This window comes from Eschrichtius robustus, chromosome 4 (genome assembly GCF_028021215.1).
Source record: "Eschrichtius robustus isolate mEscRob2 chromosome 4, mEscRob2.pri, whole genome shotgun sequence".
Classification (NCBI taxonomy): domain Eukaryota; kingdom Metazoa; phylum Chordata; class Mammalia; order Artiodactyla; family Eschrichtiidae; genus Eschrichtius; species Eschrichtius robustus.
The window spans coordinates 96,047,615-96,056,925 of NC_090827.1; positions in this window are offsets into that span (position 1 = coordinate 96,047,615).

A 9,311-nucleotide genomic window follows, 5' to 3' on the forward strand; every position below is an offset into this window, starting at 1 on the left:
TTTGATCTGAAATTTGTGTATTTTACCTACTTTACTTGGAGAAATTTAAGAATATGATAATAGGTGTACCATGTTGTAGAGAGCTTAGGATTTTTCCTGAAAGAATCAGAAAAGTCCTCTTACTTAAATTGTTTCAAGTTAACTTTTCAGGCCTGAGACATCCAGAATTTTTTTTTTTTTTTTCAGTTGACTAGGCAAAGCAAGGGACTTCATGAAATAAAAATTTGGTGTTGAGAGATTTCAAGGAGGGATAGCCTTGGTGAACTGCCCAGTCTTTGGATAAAAATACTAAAAGGCTAAACCTTTTGCAATGAGGATAAATAGAAAGAGATGGACTTTTAAAGGGACTGACTCAGGTTTAAATCATCTCAAGCTGATGGAATTAAGGTGTTCTGAGAGTGCTAGTTTCCCTAGCATAGACATTTATCAGATGCAGTTATAAGTTCTCTCTTATGAAAGAGAACAGTTGATATTATATTAGCTTTGTAATATTTTATGTACATTTTCTAGTGTGCAATTAAAAATAACAAGACATTTCAGGAGGCAATGACATATCACTGAAAGCAAGAGAAATAACAGACAATAGAAAGAAACCTATAGAGAATCCAAGTAATGGAGATATCCAGAGTAAATAATATGAAAGATTATTGAGATTGGTATAGAAGTATAAAATATTTTAAGAAATAAGTATAAATTCTTGATGAATATATAATGAAAAATGTTTAACTGAATTTAAGAGCTAAATCAATTAGTTAAACAATAGATTAGGCACAGGTAAAGAGATGAAGTCTGTGAATAGGGACATGGGTCAAAAGAAAATATCAAGACAAATTTAAAGAAACAAAAAAAATAATAAACACAAAAGGTTAAAACAGATATATGATAAAGGTGACAGTATAATTTATTTCTAAACTGGAAGAGTTTTTAAAGTAAAATTCATCACTCAGTTAACAGATATTAATTGATATTCATAGGTGGAAAGTTTTACAGATTGGTCAAACCAGGACACATGGTCACTCTACACAGATGCTATAGTTAAAAGGCCAAACATTCCTGAAAGTATAATTCAAGCCACAGAAAGGGATAATTGAGAAAATGGAGAGAATAAATGTTCATAGATATAATATTAAAGAATTTTCCAAAACTGATGAAAGATACCAAGCCAATGAAAGCCCTTCAGGACTATGAAGCCATTCAAAGTCTGTCCAAGCTTAATTCCCTTTTTGGTATGAAAGATTAGATTTATAACAAATAAATCATCCAAGTAAATACTCAAAAAAAAAAAAAAAAAAACTATCGGAATGAACTAACACAGGCACATATTGTTGCAAGTGACAACCAGAGTGTGAGTTTCACATTTTTAGTGGCTAAATTCTGAATGACAAGCTTGCCATATTCTTTACTTGAGGAACCAAAAGAAGGTGCCTCAGGTATGAGCCACAGGACAATGCACAGAAAAGCTTAGCAAAGACAGAACCAGAGAGAGTATATCACAAATTTAGTGCGTAATCTCTGCCATTTTGTCTACCTGATTATTGCTGTTTATACACACGATAGACAAAAAGCATTCTAAATTGAGATCCAAATCGTTGTAGCTTTCAGACATGACAAATTTGCAGTTTGAGTTTTACTGAGTTAATTGTCAGTTAAAACAAAAATACTTTTTGAACACTTATCATGGAACCCAGAACAATATGAACACTCTAACCAAGGTCATGGAGAGTGAGGGGTAGCCAGAATGGTGGTGGAGCTATCCTACCATCCCAAGCTGAAGCTGCCTCAAAGGTACCATGGCTGTTCATGTTGCATCTTCCTGTGCTTCAGTTTTCCTTAAAAACTAATAATAGAGTTGCTGTATGATCCAGCAATCCCACTCCTGGGCATATATCTAGAAAAAAACTATAATTCAAAAAGATACATGCACCCCAGTGTTTACAGCAGCACTAGTACACAAGACATGAAAGCAATCTAAATGTCCACTGACAGATGAATGGGTAAAGAAGATGTGGTATATATACACAATGGAATACTACACAGCCATAAAAAAACGAAATAATACCATTTGCAGCAACATGGCTGGACCTAGAGATTATCATACTAAATGAAGTCAGAAAGATAAAGACAAATACCATATGATATCATTTATATGTGGAATCTAAAATATGACACAAATGAACATATTTATGAAACAGAAACAGATTCACATAGAAAAAAACTTATGTTTACCAAAGGGGAAAAGGGGTGTGGGGAGATAAAGTAGGGGTTGGGATTAGCAGATACAAACTACTATATATAAAATAAACAATAAAGTCCTACTGTACAGCATAGGGAAATATATTCAATATCCTGTAGTAAACCATAATGGAAAAGAATATGAAAAAGAATATGTATATATATGTATAATTGAATCACTTTGTTGTACACCAGAAACTAACACAACATTGTAAATCAACTATACTTCAATTAAAAAAAAAAAACAACTATGTACTGCTTAAAAGAGACATGCTTAGAAAAATAAAAATTAGCTTCTGCATACATATATTTTATTATTCTATGTAAAAGAAAGTTGGAAAACTCTTTTAATATCAGAATAAGGTAAAATGTTTAGTTAAAAACTGACATTTCAAGAGATATGGGAACATATGTATATGTATAACTGATTCACTTTGTTATAAAGCAGAAACTAACACACCATTGTAAAGCAATTATACTCCAATAAAGATGTTTAAAAAAAACAAAAACAAAAACAAAAACAAAACTGACATTTCATAATGATAAAAATTTGGGGATAGCAGAAATATATAGCAATTCTAAATTTTAAAGTCCCATTAACATAATTTCAAACACGTAAAACCAATGAGAGCTGCAAAGATAAATAAATACATCAACAATTACATTTGGGAATTTTCAGATAATTATCAGTTACATATAGAAAAAGTAGACTGAAAATTAGAAAATGTATAGAAAATTTTAACAAAAATGAAGTCAACAATCATGCCCTAATTGTCATATAAACAACACTGCATCCAATGAATGAAGAATAAAGATCTCTTTAGATTGCTCAAAGATAATTGAATTAAATTGAACATATGCTGATGCATAAAGCAAGTATCAACAATTTCAAATGAATGAAATCATAGAGAGTATGTTTCAGACCCAGGGGAATTATGATGGAAATCATGACAAAAGGAAAGCTAGAATTCTCACCAATAATTTGAATTCATATAATACATTTCTCATAACTTTTATTTATTTATTTATTTTAACATCTTTATAAGACTATAATTGTTTTACAATGGTGTGTTAGTTTCTGCTTTATAGCAAAGTGAATCAGTTATACATATACATATGTCCCCATATCTCTTCCCTCTTGCATCTCCCTCCCTACCACCCTCCCTATCCCACCTCTCTAGGTGGTCACAAAGCACCGAGCTGATCTCCCTGTGCTATGCGGTTGCTTCCCACTAGCTATCTATTTTACGTTTGGTAGTGTATATATGTCCATGCCACTCTCTCACTTTGTCCCAGCTTACCCTTTCCCCTTCCCATATCCTCAAGTCCATTCTCCAGTAGGTCTGCACCTTTATTCCCCTCTTGCCCCTAGGTTCTTCTGACCTTTTTTTTTTTCTTTTTTTAGATTCCATATATATGTGTTATCATACAGTATTTGTTTTTCTCTTTCTCACTTACTTCACTCTGTATGACAGACTCTAGGTCCATCCACCTCACTACAAATAACTCAGTTTTGTTCCTTCTTATGGCTGAGTAATAATCCATTGTATCTATGTGCCACATCTTCTTTATCCATTCATCCGATGATGGACACTTAGGTTGCTTCCATGTCCTGGCTATTGTAAATAGAACTGCAATGAACATTTTGGTACATGACTCTTTTTGAATTATGGTTTTCTCAGAGTATATGCCCAGTAGTGGGATTGCTGGGTTGTATGGTAATTCTAGTTTTAGTTTTTTAAGGAACCTCCATACTGTTCTCCATAGTGGCTGTATCAATTTACATTCCCACCAAGAGTGAAAGAGGGTTCCCTTTCCTCCACATCCTCTCCAGCATTTATTGTTTGTAGATTTTTTGATGATGACCATTCTGACCGGTGTGAGATGATATCTCATGGTAGTTTTGATTTGCATTTCTCTAATGATTAATGATGTTGAGCATTCTTTCATGTGTTTGCTGGCAATCTGTATATCTTCTTTGGGGAAATGTCTATTTAGGTCGTTTGCCCATTTTTGGATTGGGTTGTTTGTTTTTTTGATATTGAGCTGCGTGAGTTGCTTGATGTTTTGGAGATTAATCCTTTGTCAGTTGCTTCATTTGCAAATATTTTCTCCCATTCTGAGGGTTGTATTTTCGTCATTTTTATGGTTTCCTTTGCTGTGCAAAAGCTTTTAAGTTTCATTATATCCCATTTGTTTATTTTTGTTTTTATTTCCATTTCTCTATGAGGTGGGTCAAAAAGGATCTTGCTGTGATTTATGTCATAGAGTGTTCTGCCTATGTTTTCCTCTAAGAGTTTGATGGTGTCTGGCCTTACATTTAGGTCTTTAATCCATTTTGAGTTTATTTTTGTGTATGGTGTTAGGGAGTGTTCTAATTTCTTTCTTTTACATGTAGTGGTCCAGTTTTCACAGCACCACTTATTGAAGAAGCTGTCTTTTCTCCACTGTATATTCTTGCCTCCTTTATCAAACATAAGGTGACCATATGTGCTTGGGTTTATCTCTGGGCTTTTTATCCTGTTCCATTGATCTATATTTCTGTTTTTGTGCCAGTACCATACTGTCTTGATTACTGTAGCTTTGTAGTATAGTCTGAAGTCAGGGAGCCTGATCCCTCCAGCTGAGTTTTTCTTTCTCAAGATTGCTTTGGCTATTCGGGGTCTTTTGTGTTTCCATACAAATTGTGAAATTTTTGTTCTAGTTCTGTGAAAAATGCCAGTGGTAGTGTGATAGGTAGTGTACCTTATAATTTTCTGCATACAGGTCTTTTGTCTCCTTAAGTAAGTTTATTCTAGATATTTTATTGTTTTTGTTGCAATGGTAAATGGGAGTGTTTTCTTAATTTCACTTTCAGATTTTTCATCATTAGTGTATAGGAATGCAAGAGATTTCTGTGCATTAATTTTGAAACCTGCTACTTTACCAAATTCATTGATTAGTTCTAGTAGTTTCCTTGTAGCATCTTTAGGACTCCCTATGTATAGTATCATGTCACCTGCAAACAGTGACAGCTTTACTTCTTCTTTTCTAATTTGGATTCCTTTTATTTCTTTTTCTTCTCTGATTGCTGTGGCTAAAACTTCCAAAACTATGTTGAATAATAGTGGTGAGAGTGGGCAACCTTGTCTTGTTCCTGATCTTAGTGGAAATGGTTTCAGTTTTTCACCATTGAGGATGATGTTGGATGTGGGTTTGTCATATATGGCCTTTATTATGTTGAGGAAAGTTCCCTCTATGCTTACTTTCTGGAGGGTTTTTATCATAAATGGGTGTTGAATTTTGTCGAAAGCTTTCTCTGAATCTATTGAGATGATCATATGGTTTTTCTCCTTCACTTTGTTAATATGGTGTATCACATTGATTGATTTGTTTATATTGAAGAACCCTTGCATTCCTGGGATAAACCCCACTTGATCATGGTGTATGATCCTTTTGATGTGCTGTTGGATTCTGTTTGCTAGTATTTTGTCGAGGATTTTTGCATCTATGTTCATCAGTCATATGGGCCTGTAGTTTTCTTTCTTTGTGTCATCTTTGTCTGCTTTTGGTATCAGAGTGACGGTGGCCTCGTAGAATGAGTTTGGGAGTGTTCCTCCCTCTGTTATATTTTGGAAGAGTTTGAGAAGGATAGGTGTTAGCTCTTCTCTAAATGTTTGGTAGAATTCACCTGTGAAGCCATCTGGTCCTGGGCTTTTGTTTGTTGGAAAATTTTTAATCACAGTTTCAGATTCAGTGCTTGTCATTGGTCTGTTCATGTTTTCTATTTCTTCCTGGTTCAGTCTCGGAAGGTTGTGCATTTCTAAGAATTTGTCCATTTCTTCCAGATTGTCCATTTTATTGGCATATAGTTGCCTGTAGTAATCTCTCATGATCCTTTGTATTTCTGCAGTGTCAGTTGTTACTACTCATTTTCATTTCTAATTCTATTGATTTGAGTCGTCTCCCTTTTTCTCTTGATAAGTCTGGCTAATGGTTCATCAATTTTGTTTATCTTCTCAAAGAACCAGCTTTTAGTTTTATTGCTCTTTGCTATTGTTTCCTTCATTTCTTTTTCATTTATTTCTGATCTGATCTTTATGATTTCTTTCCTTCTGCTAACTTTGGGGTTTTTTGTTCTTCTTTCTCTAATTGCTTTAGGTGTAAGGTTAGGTTGTTTATTTGAGATGTTTCTTCTTTCTTAAGGTAGGCTTGTAAAGGTATGAACTTCTCTCTTAGAACTGCTTTTGTTGCACCCCATAGGTTTTGGGCCATTGTGTTTTCATTGTCATTTGTTTCGAGGTATTTTTTGATTTCCTCTTTGATTTCTTCAGTGATTTCTTGGTTATTAAGTAGTGTGTTGTTTAGCCTCCATGTGTTTGTATTTCTTACAGAATTTTTCCTGTAATTGATATCTAGTCTCATAGTGTTGTGGTCAAAAAAGATACTTGATATGACTTCAATTTTCTTAAATTTACCAAGGCTTGATTTGTGACCCAAGATATGATCTATCCTTGAGAATATTCCTTGAGCACTTGAGCAGAATGTGTATTCTGTTGTTTTTGGATGGAATGTCCAATAAATATCAGTTAAGTCCATCTTTTTTAATGTATCATTTAAAGCTTGTGTTTCTGTATTTATTTTCATTTTGGATGATCTGTCCATTGGTGAAAGTGGGGTGTTAAAGTCCCCTACTATGATTGTGTTACTGTCGATTTCCCCTTTTATAGCTATTAGTATTTGCTTTATGTATGGAGGTGCTCCTATGTTGGGTGCATAAGTATTTAGTATTGTTAAATCTTGTTCTTGGATTGATCCCTTGACCATTATGTAGTGTCCTTTTTTGTCCCTTGTAATAGTCTTTATTTTAAAGTCTATTTTTTCTGATATGAGAATTGCTACTCCAGCTTTCTTTAATTTCCATTTGCATGGAATATCTTTTTCCATCCCCTCACTTTCAGTCTGTATGTGTCCCTAGGTCTGAAGTGGGTCTCTTGTAGACAGCATATATATAGGTCTTGTTTTTCTATCCATTCAGCCAGTCTATGTCTTTTGGTTGGAGCATTTAATCCATTTATATTTAAGGTAATTATCGATATGTATGTTCCTATTACCATTTTCATAATTATTTTGTGTTTATTATTGTAGGTCTTTTCCTTCTCATGTGGTCCTGCCTAGAGAAGTTCCTTTAGCATTTGTTGTAAAGCTTGTTTGGTGATGCTGAATTGTCTTAGCTTTTGCTTGTCTGTAAAGCTTTTAATTTCTGTGTCAAATCTGAATGAGATCCTTGCTGGGTAGAGTAACCTTGGTTGTAGGTTTTTCTCCTTCATCACTTTAAATATGTCCTGCCACTCCCTTCTGGCTTGCAGAGTTTCTGCTGAAAGATCAATTGTTAACCTTATGGGTATTCCCTTGCATGTTATTTGTTGCTTTTCCCTTGCTGCTTTTAATATTTGTTGTTTGTATTTAATTTTTGATAGTTTGATTAATATGTGTCTTGGCTTGTTTCTCCTTGGATTTATCCTGTATGGGACTCTCTGTGCTTCCTGGACTTGATTAACTATTTCCTTTCCCATATTAGGGAAAGTTTCAACTATAATCTCTTCAAATATTTTCTCAGTCCCTTTCTTTTTCTCTTCTTCTTCTGGGAACCCTACAATTCGAATGTTGGTGTGTTTAATGTTGTCCCAGAGTTCTCTGAGACTGTCCTCAATTCTTTTCATTCTTTTTTCTTTATTCTGCTCTGCAGTAGTTATTTCCACTATTTTATCTTCCTGGTCACTTATCCGTTCTTCTGCCTCAGTTATTCTGCTATTGATCTCTTCTAGAGAATTTTAAATTTCATTTACTGTGTTGTTCATCACTGTTTGTTTGCTCTTTAGTTCTTCTAGGTCCTTGTTAAACGTTTCTTGTATTTTCTCCATTCTATTTCCAAGATTTTGGATCATCTTTTCTATCATTATTCTGAATTCTTTTTCAGGTAGACTGCCTATTTCCTCTTCATTTGTTAGGTCTGGTGGGTTTTTGCCTTGCTCCTTCATCTGCTGTGTGTTTCTCTGTCTTCTCATTTTGCTTAACTTACTGTGTTTGGGGTCTCCTTTTTGCAGGCTGCAGGTTTGTAGTTTCTGTTGTTTTTGGTGTCTGTCCCCAGTGGCTAAGGTTGGTTCAGTGCGTTGTGTAGGCTTCCTGGTGGAGGGGACTAGTGCCTGTGTTCTAGTGGATGAGGCTGGATCTTGTCTTTCTGGTGGGCAGGTCCACATCTGGTTGTGTGTTTTGGGGTGTCTGTGGCCTTATGATTTTAGGCAGCCTCTGTGTTAATGGATGGGGTTGTGTTCCTGTCTTGCTAGTTGTTTGGCATGGGGTGTCCTGCACTTTAGCTTGCTGGTCATTGAGTGGAGCTGGGTTTTGGCGTTGAGATGGAGATCTCTTGGAGATTTTTGCCATTTGATATTATGTGGAATTGGGAGGTCTCTTGTGGACCAGTGTCCTGAACTTGGCTCTCCCACCTAAGTGGCACAGCCCTGATGCCTGGCTGGAGCACCAAGAGCCTGTCCTCCACACGGCTCTGAATCAAAGGGAGAAAGAACAGAAAGAAAGAAAGAAAGAAGATAAAATAAAATAAAATAAAGTTATTAAAATAAAAAATACAAAGTATTAAGAAAAAAAATTTTTTTAGTATATATAAAAAAAAAAGGACAGACAGAACCGTAGAACAAATGGTAAAAGCAAAGCTATATAGAAAAAATCACATACAGAAGCTGTAATCACATACACACAAAAAGAGAAAAAGGGAAAAAATATATATATCGTTGCTCCCAAAGTCCACCTCCTCAATTTGGGATGATTCGTTGTCTGTTCAGGTATTCCACAGAGGCAGGCACATCAAGTTGATTGTGGAGATTTAATCCGCTGCTCCTGAGGCTCCTGGGAGAAATTTCCCTTTCTCTTCTATGTTCACACAGCTCCTGTGGTTCAGCTTTGGATTTGGCCCTGCCTTTGCGTGTAGCTCGCCTGAGGGCGTCTGTTCTTCGCTCAGACAGGACGGGGTTAAAGGAGTAGCTGATTCGGGGGCTCTGGCTCACTCAGGCCGCGGGGGAGGG